Source organism: Cebus imitator, unplaced genomic scaffold (genome assembly GCF_001604975.1).
Source record: "Cebus imitator isolate Cc_AM_T3 unplaced genomic scaffold, Cebus_imitator-1.0 Scaffold31, whole genome shotgun sequence".
In the NCBI taxonomy this organism is placed as follows: domain Eukaryota; kingdom Metazoa; phylum Chordata; class Mammalia; order Primates; family Cebidae; genus Cebus; species Cebus imitator.
This window is the reverse complement of record NW_016107346.1, coordinates 2,401,724-2,429,242: the sequence shown is the minus strand read 5'-3', so window position 1 is coordinate 2,429,242 and position 27,519 is coordinate 2,401,724. Positions and strand designations below refer to the sequence as shown.

Below are 27,519 nucleotides of genomic sequence, written 5' to 3'. Positions count from 1 at the left end.
GCGCCCGGCCGCAAGACTTTTTTTAACAAGTTGTCCCAGTTAGCTGAGAGCCCTGCTCTCTTATTAGCTTCATGAAGACTGTTGACTTATTACTACATATTCTGAAGACAGGTCTGCATTGGGGTCAGGTAGAACTGGTTGACACTCCTGCCCTGCTAGGAGTAGGAGGAGAAGTAATAGGAAGGAAAATCACCTGCCCTTAAATTGATGTGGGGTGAGATTAAAAACCTTTCTGTTGGTGATCTGTTTGGTCACAGTATTTCTAACGATGACAGCTGGATGGGAGGCCTGTTGTTCCATTTTACCCAGCAGAGGAGAACAGTCCTGACCCCAGTGAAAGTCGTTTATCCCAGCATGTTGGGAACATAGTACCTGGGGCACTGGTTTTATATTGTCTAAATGGTTTGGCTGCCACTTAGCATTGGCTATGTATATATTGGGGTGAGGGCGGGGAGATACAAAGAGACAGTGAGACCTACAAGGCTGTACTTTCCTTTAACACTTTCCAGGTGAAGTCTTAGAAGGCAGCAACTTCTCCTGTCTTTGACAGATACTAATAATAAGGAAAGCTCTCCCTACCCGCTTCCCCCATGGCCATTTCTCATAGGAGTAACATATATTTTTAATATGTAGGATGACAAGGTTATAGTGGGAACTGTTTATCTTAGCATGTACTGTTTGTTTCTCATGAATTTCATGTCTATTACGCCATAGCAATAAATATAGCCTTCTCTTATTTAGGAAGTGCTTGTGGCATTCACCAGCCTGTCCTTTTTAAATTTTTTTCCCCTACTTTGGCCAGGACCTCCCATCATAAGGCCCAAATTTTCAAATTTTTGGTAATTGAGTTTCACATTCCTAATATTAACACCCATAAGGAAACTTGAAAGAGAAAATGGATACTAGTTATCTTACAGACTATCAATAAGAGCCGTTTGATTTTGAATTATATGAAGGATGAGTAAAGAGGCATGGTATAGGATAGTATACTGTGGTATAACACATTGGGACTGAAATTTGCTACCTGAGTATGTTGGAAATTTGGGGGATTCTAACCCAAATGATGATTAAAAATGAGCTTTCATTTTCAAATTGCTTGACACCCTAATTATTCCAATTACTTAGAATAAAAGTGGAGAACCTAAAATTGTGATGTTTCCTGGTTACTAAATATTTTTAGTTAACCACTTCAGTTGATCATAATTGAAATAATTTTATATTCACTATAATAACTTCTATAAACTGGGCAGGGGGATTGGCTCCCTCTGGTACGATAGACATTTATACTGCCTCTAAATGAATTAGCCACAGATTCAGAGTGAGGTGCTTATTTGTGAAGCATTAAGAATCCCTGAGCTATTCCCAGGGAGTTGAGTAGAGGCATGGTGAATAACTGTTCAGGTACACCTAACTGTTTATCTTTGTTGTTCTACCCCAATGCTTATTACTTAGAGTATAAACTCCAATCAGATTCACATTTATTTTAATTATTTGATCATGAACCATGTAACCTAATGGGAAACTTGGCCTGTTCTGTTTTGTGAAATGTCTTGAGAAAATTATCCATGCCTGCATTAAGCAAAAACAAAAGCAACTCCACATGATCTCACACGTAAAAAATGAATGCCTGGAAAAGATGCTAATTTTAGGTTTTAGGCCAAGATCGAATTTCAATTCTGGGTCATAGATTAATGTATGTGTCCAAGTAAATGTGTATATTTGTATGTTTGTATGTATGTATTTAATGAATGTATAGATGTGTACATACCCACAAATCTAAGTTACTGCTAAAGAAAATAAAAGTTACAAGGCCTGAAAGGGGACACCAAAAATATGATTTCCTTACAAATATTTTCAGGAATTTTACTTAATTGCAACCAGAAGTCTGACCTGGAAGTGTAGTGTTTTGACCCCCCTAGCTGTCTGGTTTCCTATTTGCAGTGTTTTTTTTTCTCCCCCAACTGTGAGAAAATATATTTTACATGATTTTAACTCTGTGTATTCTTAGAAATGGTGAAGTAGAAAGTATTCCCTTGGGGGGAAGAAATTCTCATTATTTACAAGAATAATTTGCAAAAGCTTCACTTAAATAGAAAACATTTTTAAAAAACTTATCAAATCCTTATTGGATACATTTTGAAAATAAAACAACTTCTTGATTACGCTTCAAGATAGTGTGAACTTCTAGAAGACTAAGGTTTTTGTATTGTGTAAGTTTGCCCTTATTCTAGTAAAATACTAATGTTTTCCTAACAAAACTGTACAGAGTTTATAAATAATGCCCTTATGAGGAGGCTTTTCCCCCTTCATTTTTAGGTTATTCAATCTTTTTTTTCCTCTAGCTTTTTAGAAAGGTAAAAATTATTCTGAATAAACTTAGGGTGACTGTAGCAGTATATAGTATTCTAAGGAACCGAAAAAACAGCAATGAGGCCTGGTGTGGTGACTTATGCCTGTAATCCCAGCACTTTGGAGACCAAAGCAGGAGGATGGCTTGAGACCACGAGTTCAAGATCCACCTGGGCAACAAAGCAAGGTCCTGTCTCTACAAAAACATAAAAATAAATTAGCCAGGTGTGCCGGTGTGTGCCTATAGTTCCAGCTGCTTGGGAGGCTGAGGCAGGAGAATGGCTTGAGCCCAGGATTTCAAGGCTTCAGTGGTCTGTGATCATACCACTGTACTCCAGCCGAGGCAACAGAGAAAGACCGTATCTCTTTAATGATAATAATAAATGAATGAATTGATAACAATGAAACTTAATTAGGGTGACTGTAGGGCCAGGAAGCCTACTATTGGAAAATTATAGAATTCACACATCAAATACTCATAGATTCATTTGCTGAATCAGTGAAATGATGAGAAACATTGTTTCTGTATTTCCATTGTAGTCTCTTGTTGTTTACCAGTGTGGTGGACTAATTACATATCTCGTTTTTAAAATCTCAGACATTTTCACTTACAGGAAAGCCTCATTCTTCCTAACAATTCAGTTGAAAGATTTTTTTAAAATCTTACTCCTTATTTTTAATAAGGAACACAGTTGTCATCAATCCATTTAGCTGAAGAATACTTTCATTTTTTTAAATAACAGCTTTATTGAGATATCATTCATATACAATTCATCTGTTTAAAATATACTCTTCGATGGTTTTTATATATTCCAAGTTGTGCAATTATCACCAGAATCAATTTTAAACATTTTCATCATTCCAAAAGAAACCCTGTACCCATTAGCAGTTACTCTCCATTTTCTCCAGTACCCCAGCCACAGACAGCCAACCACCAGCTTACTTTCTGTCTCTATGGATTTGCCTGTTCTGGACGTTTCATATAAATAGAATACAGTACTATGTGGTTCTCTGTAACTGGCTTCTTTCACTTAGCATAATGTTTTCAAGGTTCATTCATTTTATAGCACATGTCAGTAGTACCTTATTTCATTTTATTAAAAATAACGTTCCATGGTGTGAATATGCCATATTTTGTCTATTCACCAATTGATGGACATTTGGGTTGTTAACCACATTTGGCTATGATGAATAATGCTACTATGGGCATTCGTGTACAGGTTTTTGAATGGATATAGGTTTTCATTTCTCATGGATGTATACCTATGAATGGAATTTCAGGGTCATTTTGTACCTGTATGTTTAACATATTGACAAACTTCCAGACTGTTTTCCAAGTGATTGCAGCATTTTCTATTTCTGCCAGCAGTGTGTGAGGTTTTGTTTTCTCCACATCCTCACCTACACCTGTTTGTCTTTTTGACTACAGCTCTCCTATGTGTATAAAGTGTTATCTCATTGTGGTTTTGATTTCTATTTCCCTGATGTTACCGTTTATTCAAGTACTTATTGGCCATTTGTATATCTTCTATGGATAAATGTTTGTTCAGGATTTGAACGCATTTTTTAATTGGGTTATTAGTCTTTTTGAGTTGTGGAAGTTCTTTTAGACATTCTATGTATAAGTCCCTTATTAGCTATATGATTTACAACATTTTTCTTCTCTTCTGTGGATTTTCTTTTTATTTTCTTGATGGTGGCCTTTGAAACACAAAAGTTTTTAATTTTAATTATGTCTAATTTATCTATTTTGTTGTTGTTGTGCTTTTGATAACGTATCTAAGAAACCATTGCCCTATCCAAGGTAATAAAAATATACATCTATTTTTTTTCAGTTATTTGAGGATTCTCTCATATACACACACACACACACACACACACACACACACACACACACACACACACACACACATATATAATTGCACTTTAGGTTCTGGGATACATGTGCAGAACATGCAGGATTGTTGCATAGGTGCCTACATGGCCGTGTGTTTTGCTGCCTGCATCCCCCTGTCACCCATATCTGGCATTTCTCCCCGTGTTATCCCTCCCCAACCTCCCTACCCTCCACTGTCCCTCCCCTGTTCCCCCACAACAGACCCCAGTGTGTGATGCTCCCCTCCCTGTGTCCATATGTTGTCATTGTTCAACACCTGCCTATGATTAAGAACATGCAGTATTTGATTTTCTGTTCTTACGTCAGTTTGCTGAGAATGATGGTTTCTAGATTCATCCATGTCCCTACAAAGGACACGAACTCATCATTTTTTATGGCTGCATAGTATTCCATGGTATATATGTGCCACATTTTCCTAGTCCAGGCTATCATCAATGGGCATTTGGGTTAGTTCCAGGTCTTTGCTATTATAAACAGTGCCACAGTGAACATATGTGTGCATGTATCTTTATAATGGAATGATTTATAATCCTTTGGATATATACCCAGTAATGGGATTGCTAGGTCAAATGGAATTTCTATTTCTAGGTCCTTGAGGAATCGCCACACTATCTTCCACAGTGGTTGAACTAATTTACACTACCATCAACAGTGTAAAATTGTTTCTATTTCTCCACATCCTCTCCAGCATCTGTTGTCTCCAGATTTTTTAATGATCGCCATTCTAACTGGCGTGAGATGATATCTCAATGTGGTTTTGATTTGTTTCTCTAATGACCGGTGATGATGATGAGCCTTTTTTCATGTTTCTTGGCCCCATAAATGTCTTCCTTTGAAAAATGTTCTTATCCTTTGCCCACTTTTGAATGGGTTTGTTTGTTTTCTTGTAAATCTGTTTTAGTTCTTTGTAGATTCTGGATATTGGCCCTTTGTCAGATGGGTAGATTGCAAAAATTTTTTCCCATTCTGTTGGTTGCTGGTTCACTCTAATGATTGTTTCTTTTACTGTACAGAAGCTCTGGAGTTTAATTAGATCCCATTTATCTATTTTGGCTTTTGTTGCCAGTGCTTTTGGTATTTCAGTCCTGAAGTCTTTGCCTATGCCTATGTCCTGAATGGTTTTGTCTAGGTTTTCTTCTAGGGTTTTATGGTGGTAGGTCTTATGTTTAAGTCTTTAGTCCATCTGGAGTTAATTTTAGTGTAAGAGGTCAGGAAGGGGTCCAGTTTCTGCTTTCTGCACATGGCTAGCCAGTTTTCCCAACATCATTTATTAAACAGGGAATCCTTTCCCCATTGCTTATTTTTGTCATGTTTGTCAAAGATCAGGTGGTTGTAGATGTGTGGCGTTGCCTCCAAGGCCTCTGTTTGTTCCATTGGTCTATGTCTCTGTTTTGGTACCAGTACTGTGCTGTTTTGATTACTGTAGCTTTGTAGTATAGTTTGAAGTCGGGTAGCGTGATGCCTCCAGCTTTGTTCTTTTTGCTTAGAATTGTCTTGGCTCTGTGGGCTCTCTTTTGTTTCCATATGAAGCTTAAGGTGGTTTTATCCAGTTCCGTGAAGAGGGTCATAGGTATCTTGATGGGGATAGTGTTGAATCTATAAATTACTTTGGGCAGTATGGCCATTTTCACGATATTGATAATTCCTAACCATGAGCATGGAATGTTTTTCCATCTGTGTGTGTCCTCTCTTATTTCCTTGAGCAGTGGTTTGTAGTTCTTCTTGAAGAGGTCCTTTACATCCTTTGTTAGTTGTATTCCTAGGTATTTGATTCTCTTTGTAGCAATTGTGAATTGCATTTCATTCTTGATTTGGCTCCCTGTAAGTCTGTTATTGTTGTATAGGAATGCTTGTGATTTCTGCACATTGATTTTGTATCTTGATACTTTGCTGAAGTTGCTTATCAGTATAAGGAGATTTTGGGCTGAGACAATGGGGTCTTCTAAATATACAATCATGTCATCTGCAAATAGAGACAATTTGACTTCCTCCTTTCCTAACTGAATACCCTTTATTTCCTTTTCTTGCCTGACTGCTCTGACTAGAACTTCCAATACTGTATTGAATAGGCGTGGTGAGAGAGGGCATCCTTGTCCAGTGCCAGATTTCAAAGGGAATGCTTCCACTTTTTGCCCATTCAGTATATTGGCTGTGGGTTTGTCATAAATAGCTTTTATTATTTTGAGATATGTTCCGTTGATACATAGTTTATTGAGAGTTTTTAGCATAAAGGGCTATTGAATTTTGTCGAAGGCCTTCCCTGCATCAATTGAGATGATCATGTGATTTTTTTGTCTTTGGTTCTGTTTATGTGGTGGATTACATTTATAGGCTTAACATAAGTTGAACCAGCTTTGCATCCCCGGGATGAAGCCTACTTGATCGTGATGGATAAGCTTTTTGATGTGCTGTTACAGTGGGGTTGCAAGTATTTTACTGAAGATTTTTGCATCTATGTTCATAGTGGATACTGGCTTGAAATTTTCTCTTTCTGTTGAGTCTCTGCTGGGTTTTGGTATCAGGATAATGCTGGTCTCATAAAATGATTTGGGAAGGACTCCCTCTTTTTGGATTGTTTGGAATAGTTTCAGAAGGAGTGGTACCAGCTACTCTTTGTATGTCTGATAGAATTCGCTGTGAATCCATTTGGACCTGGGCTTTTTTTGGTTGGTATGCTCTTAATTGCTGCCTCAACTTCAGCCCTTGTTATTGGTCTATTCAGGGTTTCGACTTCTTCCTGGTTTAGGCTTTGGCAAGTGTCCAGGAATTTATCCATTTCTTCCAGATTTACTGCATTATGTGCATAGAGTTGTTTGTAATAGTCTCTGATGGTAGTTTTATTTCTGTGAAATAAGTGGTGATATCCCCTTTATCATTTTTTATTGCATCTATTTGATTCTTCTCTCTTTTCTTTTTTATTAATCTGAACTGCAGTCTATTTTGGTGATTTTTTTTTCAAACAACCAGGTCCTGGATTTATCAATTTTTTTGAAGGGTTTTTTGTGTCTCTGTCTCCTTCAGTTCTGCTCTGATTTTAGTTATTTCTTGTCTTCTGCTAGCTTTTGAGTTTTTGTGATCTTGCTCCTCTAGCTCTTTCAATTTTGTGGATAGCCTGTCAATTTTAGGTCTTTTCTTGTTTCTCATGTGGGCATTTATTGCTATATGTTTTCCTCTAGACACTGCTTTAAATGTGTCCCAGAGATTCTGGTTTGTTGTTTCTTCGTTCTCATTGGTTTTGAAGAAGATCTTTATTTCTGCCTTCATTTCATTGTTTATCCAGTCAACATTCAAGAACATTCAAGTTGTTCAGTTTCCATGAAGTTGTGCGGTTCTGAGTTCGTTTCTGAATTCTGAGTTCTAAGTTGATTGCACTGTGGTCTGAGAGACTGTTTATTATGATTTCCTTTCTTTTGCATTTGCTGAGGAGTGATTTACTTCCAATTATGTGGTCAATTTTAGAGTAGGTGTGATGTGGTGCTGAGAAGAATGTATGTTCTATGGATTTGGGGTGGAGAGTTCTGTAGATGTCTGTTAGGTTTGCTTGGTCGAGATCTGAGTTCAAGTCCTGGATATCCTTGTTAATTTTCTGTCTTGTTGATCTGTCTAATATTGACAGTGGAGTGTTAAAGTCTCCCACTATTATTGTGTGGGAGTCTAAGTCTTTTTGTAGGCCATTAAGAACTTGCTTTATGTATCTGGGTGCTCCTGTATTGGGTGCGTATATATTTAGGATAGTTAGCTCTTCTTGTTGCATTGATCCTTTTACTATTATGTAATGCCCTTCTTTGTCTCTTTTGATCTTTGTTAAAGTCTATTTTATCAGAGACTAGGATTGCAACTCCTGCTTTTTTTTGCTCTCCATTTGCTTGATAAATTTTCCTCCATCCTTTTATTTTGAGCCTATGTGTGTCCTTTCATGTGAGATGGGTTTCCTGGATACAGCACACTGATGGGTTTTGACTTTTTATCCAATTTGCCAGTCTGTGTCTTTTGATTGTGGCATATAACACATTTACATTTAAGGTTAATATTGTTATGTGTGAATTTGATTCTGTCATTTTGATGCTAGCTGGTTGTTTTGCCCATTAGTTGACACAATTTCTGAGTGGCTGGTACTGGTTGTTCCTTTTTATGTTTAGTGCTTCTTTCAGGAGCTCTTGTAAGGCAGGCCTGGTGCTGACAAAATCTCTCAGCAATTTCTTATTCGTAAAGGATTTTATTTCTTTTTCACTTATGAAGCTTAGTTTGGCTGGATATGAAATTCTAAGTTGAAAGTTCTTTTCTTTGAGGATCTTGAATATTGGCCCCCACTCTCTTCTGGCTTGTAGGGTTTCTGCTGAGAGATCTGCTGTGAATCTGATGGGCTTCCTTTTATGGGTAATCTGACCTTTTTCTCAGGTCTTTGATCCATTTTTGAGTTAATTCCATATATGGTATGAATTAGGGGTCCAACTTCATTCTTTTACATGTGGCTATCCAGTTGTCCCAGTACCATTTGTTGAAAAGACTTATTATATCCTCATTTAATTTTCTTGGCACCTTTATTGAAAATCAGTTGACAGTAAATGTGAGTGTTTATTTCTGGAATCTCAATTTTGTTTCTTTTTCTTTTTTTGAGACAGAGTCTCGCTCTGTCACCCAGGCTAGAGTGCAGTGATGTGATCTTGGCTCACTGCAACCTCCACATCCCAGGTTCAAGTGATTCTCCCACCTCAGCCTCCTGAGTAGCTGGGATTACAGGCATCCACCACCATGCCTAGCTAATTTTTGTATTTTTAGTAGAGATGGGGTTTCACCATGTTGGCCAGACTGGTCTCGAATTCCTCACCTCAAGTGACCTGCCCACCTTGACCTCTCAAAGTGCTGGGATTACAGATGTGAGCCACTGCGCCTGGCCTCAATTCTGTTACTACATGTGTTTCCTTTTGCCAATACTGCACTGTCTTGATCACTGTAGCGTTGTAGTAAATTTGAAGTTGTCTTCTATTCTTTTAATGGAACTATTTTCTCAGGTTCAAAGCTGACATTTACTAGTTAGGATCAAGAATCTGTTTTAACCTAGCCAGTGCAAACATAATTTTAAATTGTTATATATATATCTGAATTTTAATGAATTAATAAAGTATCATTGATTTTGCCAGTGGTCTTTTCCGGAGATTTAGATTAAATGAAATCTTTCACAAATTTTTTGGCCTTCATTGTTCCATTTTAACCAAATCAGTGAAGAGAAATGTGATCCTCATCATAGTCAAGGTCTTCATAGGCAGAAAAACTACAGTGAGTTGTTACCAGTATTTGCAAGGTAGGACTGAGGGCTCATGTGTCTTTAATTCTCATTCAGAATCCTTTCCCTCGGGTTCTAAAGTTGAGGCCAGGTTAAAATCTAACCTCCTTTGCTCACCCTTCCAGGCTTGTCCCCCATCTCTCTCTACTATTCTGTGCATTCTGAACTCTAGGCCTCAGTCCACCCTACCAGTGTTCCTGTGTTTTTGCACAGATATGAACGCAGTACCCTCCGCTCCTCAGTCTCAGCAGCGTGCTCCTGATGCTTCAGTCCTCTCCTTAGATGTTTCCCATCCTTGGGGATCTCTCCCTCCTCCCAATTTGGTTTGTTTCTCCCCTTTGTTTAGTTAGATTTACCTTTTTTTTTTTTTTTTTTTACATTGCAGTTGCCTATGCATAGGTTTGTTGTAGCAGCATTTACAATGTAATCATCCTACCTTTAACTCCTCTGTCTCTCCCTCTGACCTCAGTTGAGTCCCTCAGGAGCAGAGCATTTTTCTTGGCATTCCTGGGGTCTCAATAGTACTTGTATGTGATAGGTGTGCAAGTGGCATGAGTTGGATGGTTCTGATTTATTATGATTTGAGGGGCATCTGGTTTTTGACCGAATGAAAAAAGCATAACCATTTCCTGTTCATACTGGCTCCTAGAACTCCTCTACTGAAATTATTTTCAAGAAAGAGTAAAATCCCTTCTAAGCAAAATGCCTCACATATATAGACATACATATATATAGCAAACATACTTCAGTTTGCTGCCAAACTGCTAACTCAGTAACAGCTCAATGTGAATGTGTTATTTAATAGAAATGATTGACATATAATTCCATACAAAGGTGTGCAGCCCAAACTTATTTAACAACATTGGCCTTAGTGCCATTTCTAAGGACTCTTTTTCTGAGCCCCAAAAAAGTGTTTTTCTGGAAAAGTTGTTTTGAGGACAGAGCTGAGAAACAGTGAAACTTGCCGCAATGAATTGGGGGTTGGGGGGGGTGTTGAATGATGCAAATAAGCAGAGTAGAAGTGTGTCCAGAAGTAGGTGCTGGTGGTAGAGAGCAGCAGCAGCCTGGGGAGACCATGGGGCAAGATGGAAGGATGGGAAGCTGTTGGCAGGAGGTGTGGGCAGGGCTGGTTTTGGGAAAACCCTGAAAAGTAGTGATATTTGGCTTCATGCAGAACCTTAGAGGTGAGAATTGGTGAGAGACATCTGCGACTGAGAAAAGATGAAGACAGACTTAGCAAACCAGTGAATTGCAGAAGTCCAGGAAGCAAAGAGGGACAGAATGTGCCTGAGTTTGAACAAGATGCAGTGTATTGCCACCCTTGTTTGTGTGGATATTGCTTTGCAACTCAGAGCTTTCTCCGGGATCCTCTTTCAGAGACACCAAAGCACTGTGAAGTGTCAAGTATTTGCAAATGCCAAGTGGAAATGTCTCACACCATGCAGACTTTCTAGTAAAAGCAAAGGGAGAGGCCAGGTACAGTGGCTCACACCTGTAATCCTAACACTTTGTGAGGCCAAGGCAGGAGGATCACTTAAGAGCAGAAGTTCAAGACCGGCCTGGCCAATGCAGTGATACCTTCTCTACAAAAATAAGTAATTAGCTGGGTGTGGTGATGTGCCCCTGGTATCCTAGCTACTCGGGAGGCTGAGGTGGGAGGATCACTTGTGCCCAGAAGTTTGAGGCTGCAATGAGCCATGATCACACCCTGCAACCATCAAAGCCTCTGTGACTAGAAACATCTTCAGCTTAAGTGGGGTGACTGAGAGCTGAGTAATGCCTTGAAAATATTTGCATTTGGAAGGTGGTAACAGTAGGACAGTAACGAAAAGTGGTTCTATTGGGTGGATCTCCAGGAAGCTGGGAAATGTGACATAATAAAATGTTATGGGCTTTTGTGAGGCCCCAGGGAATGGTAAATTCTCAATGTACAACAAAAGGAAAAATATATAAATAAAAGGCAAGTGAGGTTTTCATGGAATGCCAGAGCTGTATGTACTCCTGACAGTGAATGGGGGGACAAGGATCTTGGAGAGGTGGCAGGATACAGGCAGGTTGCACCTTTAGACCTTCCCAGACACCTGATCTGACACTTCTCCATAGGCCATTAGAGTGTCAGCCCACTGGTTTCCTACTGTGATTTTAAATTCCCTCTGTTCCTGGTGTTTCCTTGATACTTCCATTTTGTTTGGGCTATATATTTAAACCATTTTTTTAAACCTACATTCTATGTTTTCAGCAGGAAGGTTTCCTTTATCTCAGTCTTTCAGATTTCCCCAATTCAGCTTTTAGAGATGAACCGTTTTTACTACAAGGTGATATTTTCATAGAATGGTGCACTTTCTATTCCATGCTTAACAGATTGGTAATGTGGCTTGAGTGTGCAAAATGTGCATATCTGTATAACTATATATCTATAAATCTGTATTTTCAACTTGGGCCACTAGTTTAAAAATCTCAAGGTGAAATTATTCTTATTTTACAATGGTATTTTAAAGGAAGATAAGAGCTTTACAATCACCTATTAGATCACTTTTGTTTAGATTTCCTTTAAATTGTTACCTACTTAGAAAAATTATTCTAAAGATTATAGTTATAGTTGACAACATAATAAAAGATACTTTTGCATTTCTTATAAAGTGTTATTTTCAGGGTTAGGAAATTACCTATAAAAGCAAGCTTTAATCATGATTTGTGTTCTGAGACTTTAGAAGAGGGTCTATATTAATATAAATATTTAGAAGAAAAAATGTATCATCTTTAAAGTCCTTGAAATTTTTCATTATGGTGTTTCTTTTTTACAAATAAATCTTCTTTAAAAGAATATTTACTTTCGTTTTTTAAAACATCAGGAATTTCAAATACATACAAATATAGAATCATATAATGAACCCCCACTTATCTGTTGCCAGCGTCTCAGTTTTAAACAGCATATAGCCAATGTTATTTATATGCTTATCTATTCCCTCCTCCCCTGACTATCTTAAAGTAAATTTCCAGATGTCAAAAGCGCTGTTAAAACAAAAAATCAATGTCATCAAATATCTAGTCCATCTTCAGATTTATCTGAATGTCTCCTCAGTTCTTTTATAGTTGAATTGTTCAGTTCAGGGTCCGAACAAGGTTGGTCTACACATTCGTTGCACTTGGTTGATTCTCTTTATCATAGAAGAACATCATCTCCTTTAACCTATAGGAATCCCCGTCCCCCCCCTTTTTTTTTTTTCTATCTATTTATTGAAGAAAGCAAGTCAAACGTCCTCTGAAATTTCCCACATTTGGATTTGGCTGGCTGCCTCTGGATGGTGGCATTAACCTGCTCTTTCAGCCTCTTGTATTTTCTGTAGATTGGTGGTTAGAGCCACAGGCCTCAGGAGGTTGGGGTCCCTTGTTGGAGAATACTTTGTAGTAGGAGTGGTGTGTTTTCTGTTGCATGTCATCTTGGCAGCATATTAGTTCTGGTTGTATCCCTTCTAATTTCATGCTAACAATGTATATACAATGAAAATGGAGCTTTGTAAATGATTTTAAAAATTAATCAGTATTTTAGATTTGTTCATTAGGTATTTATATTACTAGTAAATGCCGTTTAAGCAAAACAAAATTTAAAAGACTTCTTTACATAGTTTTCTGAAACTTTGCCTAATTTAGGCAATTAAGATAAAAATATCAAGGTAATGTTTCAGAATAAAACCTGAGTGTTAGCATACATAGTTCCTTCTTTAATCTGAGTCTATGTGAGATCTGATTCAACACTTTAATTAAGATTGTGAGTTATTGCGTGCCTATCATCATAAGGCTTGTGTATCAGCCCAATATACATCTTACATGAACTCTTAAGGACTTATTTAATAGAAAATAAAAATAAAAAGCACATACATGGTGGGGTTTTTTTCCCTATGAAAACTCAAATCAGCAGGTAGTTAAAACAAAAAGAGAGAAAAGAAAACAAAGAAGGAATGAGATCTGTTGATTTAAATTTTCCTGAGGAGTGACAATAATTGAGCTAACATGCATTGGCTTCTCGTAAATTGCCTTAGTAGTTTAGGCCTTGAGTACTTTAGAAATTAGCTCTCTCCCCATGCCTCTTCACCATTGCTATAGATTCCAGCTAAAGGCCTGTTTGTTTGTGTTTTAAAAACTAAGATAATTTATATTCACTGACAGAACTTACATTTTGTTTTTGTCTTCGAAGAACTCTGCAAGGCAATAACATTAATAAGACTCTCACTACTAATTTCATTATAACATACCAGTATACCAACAAAATAAGATTTAGAGCAGTAACTTCCAGACCTGCCTGTGCATCAGAATTCCCTGGAGCTCTTTAAAAAGAATGTCATTCTCTGACTCTTACCCCAGGTTCTTTGGGCCTAGGGATCCAGGAATCTGTATGGTTGGAAAACACTTTAGCCATGGATATTCATATTCCCCAAGTGATTTAGATATGGGCGGTGGACTCATGATTGGGAATTGGAAAGACCCTAGACTAGTAGATAGATGCTTATTTGAGCTTAATAGTGGCTTATCTAATAACTGGAAGAAGTAGAAGAGATAATAAGTCTTAGGAATATTTAGTGTTTTCATCCGTGACTTGAGTGAATGCATCAAAAATGAGTAAAAGACCTAGCAGCTTGTAAAATGGGATAGAAATTCCAAATGACTATGGCAAAATTAAGAGGAATGTTTGTTACAGACATGCTGAAAAGAAAATGTAGAATAGAAAACAGACTACATAAAAAGAGAAAGCAGAAAGTAAGCAAGCAAGCATGGAACTTGGGAAACAAAAACAGGAATGTGACATGGAAGAAGAAATACACAATGATCTTTCTTTAGTTTAATGTTTTCCCTTGAAGCTCCTGTGTTGTTTTCTGCATCTAATCTTTGCAAAGTTCCTGAAACAGATGTTTGCGGTTTTGTGTCCTCTTTCATATTCTCATTTATTTCTCCACCCTGCAGCTACCTCCGAAATGCTACCAATCACCTCTCAATTGCCAGCTGAGTATTTTGTTCTATATGTGCTGTCACTAATGCTCCCTGACATTTGATCTTTCAACTATCTTTTCCAAGACTTCACTGTGGTAGCTGTCCTTCTGGTCTAACTACTCCATGTGGGCTCCTCTTTCTCTGCTGACTCTTGAGCAATGGTTCTGCCCTTGCCCTTTGATCTCTTACTTGACATGCCCTGCCACAGACTTTTCTTCCTTTTGGCTAGAGTTGCTTCAGTAGATCTGCAGCCATGACCTTTCCACCGAACTCCACTTCTCCCCGCCCCTCCTCTCCCCTCCCCTCCCCTCCCCCCCTCCCCTCTCCCCCTCTTTTCTTTCTTAGTCTTGCTCTGTTGCCCAGTCTGGAGTGCAGTAGCACAATCTCAGCTCACTGCAACCTCCTCCTCCCAGGTTCAAGCAATTCTCCTACTGCAGCCTCCCTCCTGAGTAGCTGGGACTACAGTTGCGTGCCACCGCACCCAGCTAATTTTTGTATTTTTAATAGAGACAGAGTTCTACCATATTGGTCAGGCTGGTCTCAAATTCCTAACTTCAGGTGATCCACCCCTCCTGTCCTCCCAAAATGCTGAGATTACAGGCATGAGCCACTGCACCCGGCCACCGCACACCTTATTTCTATTGGCTTTGCAGACAGCTCCACCCAGAAATCTCATTGATTCTCATCTCTAAAGCTTGGTTTATTTTCTTACCAAATCTGCTTACCCTCTCTATTCCCTAGGAAGCTACCACTCATCTAGTCAAAAAAGTTTTAAAAAATTGTCATTGTCATTTCTCTTCTCTGAACACATTTCATTGACAAGCCAGTCTCTGATTTTTATCTCTAAAGTGTCCCTTGAATATGTCTCTTATTAGTGCTATGGCAACTGATGATCCTTGCCTTCTTCCACTTGACTTTGTTAAAAGAAAAGCTTTAGACAAAATAAATATAGCAGTTTATTTGAGCAAATAGCAATTCATGAATCAGGCAACACTCGAAACAGGAAGAGATTCTGAGAGCTCTGTTTCAGCAGTATGGGCAGTGGGCTTTCATAGGCTGAAAGTGGAGGCAAGGTAAAAAAATTACTTGATTGGCTGTAGCTAGGCATTTGCCTTATTTGGATATGGTTCAATAGGAAGTTCCTAGTTAATATAACGAATTTGCTTGTTGGTTATCTGTGATTGGCTGAAGCTCCATTCAAAATTAATCAGTCATAGCTGGGCGCAATGGCTTCTGTAATTCCAGCACTTTGGGAGGCCGAGGGTGGGTGGATCATGAGGTCAAGCGATCAAGACCATTCTGGCCAACATGGTGAAACCCTGTCTCTATTAAAAATATAAAAAATAGGTGGGCCTGTTGGCACGCACCTGTAATCCCAGCTCGGGAGGCTGAGACAAGAGAATTCCTTAACCTGGTAGGCGGAGGTTGCAGTGAGATTGTTGAGATCGTGCCACAGCACTCCAACCTGGCAAAAGAGTGAGACTCCATCTCAAAAAAAAAAAAAAAATCAGTCACAAGGTATACCTCTAAATTAAGTTTTGGTTTGTTTATTTATGTTAGGGTTCCTGATACCGAAACAACCCCAGACTAATGGTTTCTTGCTTATTTTAGCTTAACAGCTTGTTAATGATAGGTATGCCATAATTTATGACAAAGGGGGAAAAAAAGATGAAGAGAAATATTAGGAATAGAAGTATTAGTAATGAAAAAAAGGCATAATTAGATTCAGTAGAAATTAAAATAATAATAAAAGACTATTAAGAACAACTTCATGCTAATAAATTTGAAAACTTAGGTGAAATGGAAAAATTCATAGAAAAATACAAATTGTTAATCTGAGCTAAAAATAAATATAAAACCTGAATATACTCTTTTAAATAATTTAAACCACTGCTTAAAAAAGAAAGCACCAGGTCTAAATATTTTACCAGGTTAGTTCTCCCCAAAATTTAAGAACTAGATAACTTCAATTTTATGTACTTGAATAAATATTAACATCTCCAACTTGTTTATGAGGTTAGTTAAATGGACACTAAAAACCAGGACCAGGAAAGAAAAGAAAAGAAAAAACAAGACCATAAAAGAGAAGAAAATTACAGGTCAGTCTCAGTCTCATTCAAACATAAAAGCAGAAATGCAGAAATCCTAAACTAAATATTAGCAAGCCAAATTGGGCAATGTAGAAAACAAAATCATGATATTGTACGAAGTTGGCTCAGTATTGAAAAGTCAATTAGTAATATTTACAACATTAATAAATTAAAGAAGGACAATGCATATGACAATTATACAAGGTACAAAAAAAGCAACCACTATTTATAATAGAAATTCCTTTTTTTTTTTTTTTTTTTTTTTTGAGACGGAGTTTCGCTCTTGTTACCCAGGCTGGAGTGCAATGGCGCGATCTCGGCTCACCGCAACCACCGCCTGCTGGGTTCAAGAGATTTTCCTACCTCAGCCTCCTGAGTAGCTGGAATTATAGGTGCACACCACCACGCTCAGCTGATTTTTGTATTTTTTTTTAGTGGAGACTGGGTTTTACAATGTTGGTCAGGCTGGTCTCAAACTCCTGACCTCATGATTTGCCTACCTTGGCCTCCCAAAGTGCTGGGATTACAGGCATGAACCACTGTGCCCAGCTCTAATAAGAATTTTTAGAAAATAAGGATTATGTCTACAAAAAGTCTACAGCAAATGTTCTCAGTAGTAAGTGAAACATTAACAGTGTTAACTTTATAATGAGGAGAACCAAAGGATGCCTACTAGCAGCAATATTCATCTGGAGGAGTTCCAGCCCAAAGAAAAAACAGGAAAAAAAAAATACAGGTGAAAAAATTGGAGATTAAGAAAAGTCTTTTTTGGTACACGATATGATTTTATATGTAGAAAAGTCTAAAATAAGTTTACATAAAAATTATTAAAGTTAAAACAAAGCTGTAGCAATCAAAACAGAATAGCACTGGCGTGAAAATGGACACCTAGACCAACAACAAAATAGAGAGCCCAGAAATAAACTCATGCATATATGATCAACTATTCTTTGACAAGAGCACCAAAAATGCAAAATGGGGAAAGAATAGTCTTTCAGTAAATGGTTCTGGGTAAACTGTATATCCGTATGCCAAAGAATGAACCTGGATCTTTATCTTATACCTTACACAAAAATTAAAATGTATTAAAGTCTTAAATGTGAGACCTGAAACCATGAAACTTCTAGTAGAAGGCATTGGGAAATAACTTTTTGACATTGGTCCTGACAATGATATTTTTAGATATGACTCCAAAAGACAGGTAACAAAAGGATGTCAAACTAAAAACTTCTGTGCAGCAAAGGAAACAATCAACAAAATGAAAAGATAACCTAGGCCTGGCGTGGTGCCTCATGCCTGTAATCCCAGCTCTTTGGAAGGCCGAGGCGGGCGGATCACCTGAGGTCAGGAGTTCAAAACCAGCTTTGCCAACATGGTGAAAGCCCTTTTCTACTAAATATACAAAAATTACCCAGGTGTGGTGGCAGGCGCCTGTAATCTCAGGTTCTTAGGAGGCTGAGGCAGGAGAATCGCTTGAACCCGGGAGGCAGAGGTTGCAGTGAGCCAAGATCATGCCACAGCACCTCAGCCTGGGCGGCAGAGCAAGACTCTCTCTAAAAAAACAAAAAAGGGGCCTGTAGAATGGAATAAATATTTGCAAACCATATAGCTGATAAAGAAAAAAAAAAAAAAAAAAAAAAAGAACTTATACAAAACAAAAAAAAAAAAAAAAAAAAAAGAAAAGAAAAGAAAACAACTAAATTAAGAAAATGACTAAATTCAAAACCCCAGTTAAAAAAGGGAGAAGGACCTGAATAGATATTTTCCTAAAGAAGGCATACAGCTGTCAACAGGTATATGAAAAGATTCATGTTATTAATCATCAGGAAATGCAAATTATGACGACAGTGAGATATCATCTCACTCCTGTTAGAATGGTTATTATAAAAAGAGGTAACAAGTATTGATGAAGGTGTGGAGAAAAGGGAACCCTTGTATACTTTTGATGGGAGTGTAAATTAGTACAGCCATTATGGAAAACAGTATGGAGATTCTTCAGGAAAGTAAAAACAGAACTCCATATGATCCAGCAGTAGTCTCACTTCTGGGTATGTATACAAAGGAAATGAAATTAGCATCTTTAAAAATGTGCTATATGTATAAAGTGGTACATTTTTCAGCCATAATAAAAAGAAGGAAATCCTACCATTTGTGTCAACACTGATGAACCTGGAGTACATTATGCTACGTAAAGTAGACAGACATAGAAAGACAGATACTATGTGATCTCACTTGTGTGTAGAATCTTAAAAAGCCTAATTCATAAAAGCAGAGAGGCGAATGACAATTGCCAGAGGCAGCGGTGGGGATGGGGCCTGGTTAGGGGAAGGGGGTGATGAGGGAAGGAAGAGGAGATGGTCAGATGCAAACTCTCAGCTATAAGGTGAATAAGTTCTGGGAAATCTCATGTACCCTGTGGTGACTATAGTTAATAATCATTGTATACTTGAAATTTGGTAAGAGAGATCTTTGAATGTTCTCATTGCAAGAAAAAGAGGCATAACTATATGAGGTGATAGCTGTGTTAATTAGCCTGATTGTGGTAATCATTTCACAGTGGATACATATATCAAATCATCATGTCATACACCTTAAACGTATACAACTTTTATCTGTCAATTATACCCCAGTAAAGGTGGGGAAAAGATTTAATAACCTTTTCAGCTGACAGCATATGGAAGTCAATTACAACAGCAGATAGTTTAAAAATGTAGTTTTTAGGAGATAGCATTTACAATGGCAACCCTAAAAAACTTTATTGGAAGATATTAAATAAGTTTTTAAAAATGATTAGGAGATTTACCATGTCAAATGTATGGAGAGTCTCATTATCATAAAGATGTTCATTTTCTCCATATTGATATATAAATTCAAGGTCTTTCTAATCCAACCCCAAAAGGGCTTTTCATGCAACTGGACAAGCTAATAAAAGGGTAAGAGGCCAAGAATAACTTCAAGTACTCCTGATGAAGAAAAAAATCATATTGGAAGTCAGGAGAGGAAATTGCCGTATTAGATTAAGATTTATTATAAATAAAGTTCAGGTAATTAACATGGTGTTAACTGACTGATAAGCCAGTGGAATAAAGTGAGTCAGAAAGAGAGGTCTGTACATGACAAAACTGGCAACCAGGGATCAGTGGGGACCTTCTGTTGAGTACTTAATTCATTATTCATTTGGAAAATGTTAAAATGGATTTCTAACTGGTATCATGCACGAAGTCCATGTTCATAGCACTGAGGTTTTTAAAATCAGATTATAAAACAACATTTATCATATGATTCTGTTTTTGTAGAAAGAAATAAGAGTATAGTTGATTAAATATTTTGAGAAAAGACCTAGAAGATACCAGAAGTCAAAGTGACAGACTGTCTCTGGGTGGTCAGAGTGTTGAAGATTCATTTCTCTTTACATCTTTTTTTTTTGTCTAGATTTTTAAAAACACATTGAGCCTATGTTACTTTTAATTAGAAAAAACATTTTTTACGTTGAATTTTTAAAACTATTCTTGTCTATTCTTCTAGATTAAATTTTGCATTATTTTTGGCAACTTCCAAACTGCCTCCTCCCCTTACACACATAAAAAATTTTTTCATTGTGATTTTTGACTGGAATTGTCTGGTACTTAATAGGCACACGATACATATTTGTTAAATAAATATGGAAACAATTCACATCTTTGTGATGGTTAGCTGTTCCAGTTGAGAACATGGTATTTGTTCTTTTCTTAATTAATTAACAAAGCCTTGTAATTTTTTAATGCAGATACCACACATTTATACAGTTAATGATTTCTAAAATTGTATAATCTTTTCATTTTCCCCCATATTGAGTCAAACCCTTAACTGAGTATCTTTAATGTCAGACTTCAGAGTCAGAAAGATGATTTCATCGTAGGAAAACATGCCCTGTTTAGTGAGGTTAAGGACCTGGGTTTATTTAGCTTAGAATAAATGACTAAACTGAAACTGAATACCTGTCTTCAAGCATTTGGTAGTGGCCAGCTTTCCTTTAGCTCTGCCGAAGACACACAAAAAAGAAATTCAACTGAAGTGTGAGGAATTTAGGTTAGAGATTGCAAACTGACAACACAAAGCTACATTGGCTCTCAGAGACATATTATTTGGACCTCACAATATATTTTAAAAGTTTGAATTTACTGCAAAGTTAAAATTTGAAGAGATTTCACATAAACACTTGGATTTCAAGCTTTTCTGGTACCCTTGTGCCCTAGTTTCCAATAGCAGCTGATAGCTGGCATTAAAAATCACTGCTGTCCCCTTTAAACAAGCCCTGAGCTCCCTCTCTTTTTTCCAGTCAGAACCCAGCCCTTTTCCTGTTACCTGTCTTACCCCTTAGACATTAAGTTTGCAACCTCAATTCAAATAAAAGGACAGATTAAGTGGCACATTTGTTGGTATGGCATCTTCTCACTCGGCATTTTGGTGGTGTTTTTAAGAGATGGTTTTAATGTGATCCTAGCTAACAGGAAATGAACTAGGGGACTTCCGAAGGTTGTTTCTTGCCCTGCGGGTCTGTGATCCTGTTAGAATAGTCTAGTGGTTCTTAAACTCTTTTTCTCATTGCACGTGATCATAGAATCTCAGAGTTGCAGTGGACCCCTGCAAGACAGGGAGGCCACAGAGGATATGCTTCATCTGGTGTTCCTCCGTAGACAAAGGAAATCTGAAATCTATTGCAGAGGGGCCTGCTTGAACAGTTAATAGTTCAAACAACAGCTACCTCATTTAGAAGGCTTATTAAAAATCTGTTTCTTTTATGTGTAGTTATTTAAAGATGAGTGAAGGATTTTAAAGAGAACTTTGAATTTTATAAATACACAGTATTATATTATTCTTATCATTATGCATGGCCTGGCAGAGTTATGATTGTGGGAACCATAGTTTTGAATATCATTTCATCTATGCTTGCATGTTATCCAAACATGCTCTTCATATTTAATGTTAAGGACATTTTTTTAAATAAATAAGTGGGAAAGCAACATGGGAAGAAATCTGAAGTGGTAATTTCTCAATTTGTTTTTTTCTATTTTTTGTCTACTCTGAAAATCTTTCTTATTAAATGTTAACAGTCTCTGATGGATCCCATAGAAAATGAAATTTGTAGAACATGTATCCTGTGGCATTACCTAAAAAGTCAAAAGGGTGACAGGTAGAAAATGTGTGTTTTTTTCTAAATAAATTTGACTGCAAAGAATTATTTTATAAATAATTATTTTATTCACAGTTTTATGAAACATTTCATGTCCCATTTGTTTTGGCATCAAATAGACATAGCTTTATTGTGACTCAGAATCTAGTACTGTCCTTATTTAGGGACATGAGATGTTATCTCAAGGGAACCTTTTTGGAGCCTCTAAATGTCTTGGGTAATAAGTGAAATTTTTAGCCTAGGATCAAATATTCCACTTACCCACCCAAATTGTTTCCCAGTTGTGGTCTTAGACTAGGATTCTGTATATATATTCCTAAACTTGATTTTCAAGTCCCACAGAACAATCCCTTTCTGCAGCCCCACCCATCACCAGCAATAGTGAAGGTCACACTTGGACCTATAACATGTTTCCAAAGGACCCATCAAGGCTTTTTCAGAGGCCCCATCACATACTTAGTCTCTCTTCATGTTTAAAGTGACAACATCAAACTCATGATTTCCCTATCCCTTCTACCCTTGGCCTTTTGATAAGGACAAGGTGTAACTTTCTGAATAGACACAGTTTGGCATGTAATGAATTACAGCTTCGTTTTTCCTTAATGAAATAGCTTGAACACACATATTCTTCAACTTTTACATATGTTATATGTTCCTAGTCTAGCCTAATACTGAAGATGCTGTCAATACTCAGTAGGTATCAGCCTCTTTCTTCCTATCCTCTTATTAAATCACTACCAAGCTTGAGAACTGACTCATGACTTCAGACTGGAAACAGTCACATGTCTGAACTGGCATGCAATGCAGAGCTGCTTCCGGGTTAGCACATAGTAATCTGATTGTGGCAAAGTTCCCTTAAAGCAAATATTAGACCACTATCCAACCTACCTAAGTAAGTTTATCTTCACCAAAATTTTAACTGTCTATAAATTCATAATTTGATTTCTTTGAAGTTATCATTAGGACCAAATTTTCAAGTCATCTGTATGCCCATCTTTGAATTGTCATTATACCTTAAGTTTGAACCTGCAATTTCCTACAGCAGTTAAAGAAGAAGTCAAAATTAATAAATGGCTGGCATTTTAAAAGAACATACAGGTTGAAATTTTGTGTTTAGGAAACTTAGGTTGCCTAGACACACACACACACACACACACACACACACACACACACACAAGCTTAGCTGGGTGCAGTGGCTCACACCTGTAATTGGGAGGCCCAGGTGGCAAGATCCCTTTCCCTTGAGCCCAGGAGTTCGAGACTAACTTTGGCAATGTAGGCGGACCCTGTCTCTAAAAATAATTTTAAAACTTAGACAGGTGTGGTAGCATGCACCTGTGATCCCAGCTACTCAGGAGGTTAAAGTGAATCACCTCAGCCCGTGAGGTTGAGGCTGCAGTGAGTCGTGATCGTGCCACAGCACTCCAGCCTGGGCAACAGAGCAAGACTCTGTCTAAAAAACAAAAATTCAAATATAGGAAGGGGTTGTTCTGTAACACAGCTAACCTGATCTCTTTAAAAGTTCAGAGTTCTTTTTTTAAGAGGTAACAGGAGATTATTTTAGATTAAAGGAGATGTAAGCAAATATATCTCTTAAAATCCATGTCTTTGGTTGGATCTGATTCAAGGGAAAATCAGATCAGTGATACACATTTTGGGACAATGGAAAAATTTGAATATAGACTGGTTATTTGATCTATCACGTCATACTCAGTTGTAATAATAGTGTCATGGTGATGAAGCAAAATTTCCATATTGTTCAAGAGCTATGCTTACATGTTTAGGAGTAAGGTTTCATGATGCCTACTTTGAAAGAGTTTAGAAAATGTGTATATGGAATACAGCAAAATCTTTACTATTGTTGAATCTAGATGGTGGGTTTTGGGATGTTCATGACACTATTTTTCTACTTTTCTGAATGTTTGAAATGTGTCAGATTGCGTGAGTGATGATAATAATGAAGGAGTCATCTCAGGGAGAGAAGTACTGAGGGCATTGTAGTTCTCCCTGAGCCTGCCTTGTAGTTTAGGAGAAGGCTTTGATGGAAGAGAGCCACACAGGTGGTGGGTGGGGTCCACAATGAAGTAGAGTTCACCTGCCCCGGTGGTCCTGATGGCTCAGCAGGCCACACAGAGGCATTTTCCCAGGCTCCTCCATGAGTGGCTTGTAATAGCTGTGGGAGAGGGCTTCCCACTGTTAAACACCGGACCACAGACTCCCCTTGGCAGCTGTGGGGAAGCTCAACTTGCCTTGGCTATGAATCCCCTGGAAAACAAGTGAGACTGGATAGTTTTACAGTAAAATCTCTCATTGAATATTTGCTCTCAGTGTCTTGGGACTGTGAACTGTAACAACCCAAATAAATGACCACTCCCTTAAAACCATTACTCACTGGAGCACGGTACTACTTGAAACTAATCTACTGCCTTGCTAAGCCAGGATGGAATTTGTTCAACTCATATTTGAGTTTTTTTGTCATAATTTTTGCCTTTCTGTTTATGAAGACTGCAGATTTTTAGTAGGTCCATTTTGGGGCAGCTTATTTTAGACAGAATATGAAATAAAATAGTAGCAGGACTCTGGTTTGTCCTTTCTTTCTCTCATAAGTATGATCAACCACCTCCCCATTTTTTTAAAGAGACTTAATAGTTTTTGATGAACAAGTTAGGTAAGCCTGAACAAAGTTAGTGTGGTAACAAGTATTCATTTGGGGCTTCATTGCTGCTTTGGAGGTTGTTTATAGAAGGATAGGGAGAAGTTCAACAGCGTTTTACAACATACAGAGTGTAAATGGTGGCACAGGAACTGGAGATTTTTTGGGCTGCTTGGAGGCCAGTGGAGAAGTATCTTGCTGATACTAGATGATTGTGTTACATTAAACAATTGAAAAATATAAATTGTTTCTGGAAATGCACATACCTGAAAACGCCTGGTGGTAAGATGTTTCTGTTACAAAGCTTTTCCTCCCTCTAACCCAAGTCTCTTCCTATGTCTAAAGACAGTCTTCTCAGATTTAGGAGGACCACAATCGCCAGCAAGAAAACAGGCATACTGAAATCTGATTTGCAAGTGCCTCATAATCTTAATACCATCATCCAGTAGTTTTCAGATAAAAAGATTATCACTTTATGATTTCCATTTGCTCTACTGACTCAGGTTTTCTGCATTTAAAACACCAATGTTAGCAAGCTGGGAGCTGGTGCCCCAAGTAGGAAAAGCAAAACGCCACTTGGATTATTTGCCAAATTGCTGTTTAGCTTTAGAGAGTAGTGGAGCTTTGCTTTAGCCCTGGGTACGTACAAAATCTCAGTGGCCTACTGAACTCTCTGAAGTCAGTTTCATAAAGAGCAAAGATAAGAATGCAGTCTTTATCATTGCCTGTTATCTATGAATAAATGAAATACACCTTCCTAAGCATTTCAGTTTAGTATGTTTCAAGCATCAATTTTCTCTGTTTACCTATCAAATTCAGTTTGCCATAAGAACTGACACAGTACCTTTTGTGTTTAATCTCTCCTTAAGTTTCTCTTTAAACAATAAAGTTTCATATGACCAGTGGAATTTGGACTAAGCAGGTGCAAATCTTTTCTACATGTAAACTTGCTATTTCTCTTGTAGGTGCCATTTGGGCAGGTTCTCCATTGAAACCACTAACAAGATGATGCCATTTAGGAATGATTCCTTTTAACCTAATTCTGTCCTGGGGGTGGCAGGTATAGGAGGCAAGGTTTCAATAAACTGATTTCTCCTACAAATTTCAGTAGCAGATCACTTGGAATCTGCTTTATACTGCTTTCTTTTTCTATAGGGGAAGATGTCATATTAAGAGTTGATTATTCAGCAGTCCAAATAGGATTTAGTTATCACTCAAGTGGTATCTTAAGACACCAGGCTTCCTGGACTCAAAACTGTAGCTTTCATGGTCAACTTCAGATTTAGCCCCTTCCTGAGAATAATATTTTATTGCTGGAGATTTTGTATAGGAAGAAGATTTTTCAAATTTTGAGCATGGCTTCTGAATCGTAATCACTTAGAACTGTAGATCAGCAAAGGTAGAATAACTTAGATACTAATATATATATATAAATTTTTTTTTTTGCTCAGTGACTCACATTATAAATTATTACTTGAAAAAGACTTAATTTTCGCTATATGTGTTTGTGAGTCCCAAATTGTTAAGGACTCCACTTCTTTCCTCAGCAGTAGGACAAATAAACAGATGTAGAAATGACTTCCATTCTCTCAGTGACCTAAGAAATGACATTTCTTTAAAAAAACACTCAGAGTAATGTCAGTGGTGTGTATATTTTGTTTGACATTTTAAGCAGAAGAAAGCCACATGACTGAAATGTGATCTGTTTTCAAGTGTGTTAGGAAAAAATATATTTTATCTCAGTAAATCCGGAGATTATCCTTTCATAGATGTCACTGTTATTACACAATCCGCATGACTAAAGCAATTGTTCTGTTAGAGCCATTGCTTGCTTAGACAGCATCAAGTCTGCGGTCACTGATGTCCTGGGTCCTTCTACAGGAGTGTCGGAAGGATACTGAATATGAAAGTGGAAACTTCTTTAATTGTATGATTTATATAAGCTATTTCAGAACAATCATAATCATGGACTTTGGAGAATCTAATGGTTCTAGAGATTACTTCTTGCAACCCTTGGATGCTCCAGTTTGACCAGGGGACCCTCACCTCACTCTGGGAGACCTTTTACTTCTGCTTCTTCTCCCAAATAACTTGACTGCTGACTATGATAACCAGGAACAGTTTTACTTGATCTTTTCAAGAAAGTCATTAACAAAGTGGTTTTATACCTGGAGGGAAGACAGAAGAGAGGAGAAAGGGAGGGAGGAAGGAATTATGCTGGCACCTTCTGTGAATCATCTGAAAATTTGTTGCCACCCTATAAGATGAATGATAATATCTCCATTTTCACAGATGGCATTTTCTCTTCTGGATCAAGCTTCTTTCATGTAACATTATGTTTATGAAATGTATTTGTGTTATTACCTGTAACTGTAGCTCATTCATTTTTAGAGGCAATATAGTATTTCAATGTGTGACTATATCCCCATTAAAGAAAATTTACTGTTGATGAATATTTGCATTGGTTCCAGGTTTAGACTGTTGTGAAGATTGCTATTGTGAACACTGTATGTTCATGCTCAAGTTCAGCTTTAGATACCCAAGCATTTTTTTCAAAGTGGCTGTACCAATTTATACTCCTGCCAGCAGTGTATGAGAATTCCAGTTGTCTTATGTTCTTGTCAACAATTAATGCTCTTTTTCACTTAGGCCACTCTAGTGAGTTGGATAAATTATTTTTTTACTCATGTCATATCTCTTTTCATCTCATTCTATGTAAAGATTTTGACATACTTGAATTAATTTATTTACAGGCAAAATACACCCATGTTCAAATAGATATGAACTGCTTCTTTTTATGAGCTAATAAGCAGTGAGTATCAGAAGTTGGCTATTATCTATTCACAAGCTCTGACTGAACTATCCCATCCGAAAGTCCTGATTTTCAGGCACGTTACACCTCCTCATTTATTTCATTTTACAGATGAAGTAACTGAGCCACTTCAGGGACTAGGGAGTATGCCAGGTGTTATAGTCAGGCCTCCTGGAAGAGGCAAGATAGTAATAATGTTCACCCTTGCCTCTCAAGAGAAGCCCTCTGTTAATTCCTTTATTTCATTTGCAAAATAATAATAATTATCATTATTA

The 27,519-nt window shown here is 37.5% G+C and overlaps 1 protein-coding gene across 1 annotated transcript in view; it reads left to right on the top strand.

The window, feature by feature from the left end:
• The window catches only part of LOC108300952 (SLX4 interacting protein), a 197,366-nt gene that overhangs the window by 140,210 nt on the left and 29,637 nt on the right, over positions 1–27,519 (top strand). The window lies entirely within an intron of this gene.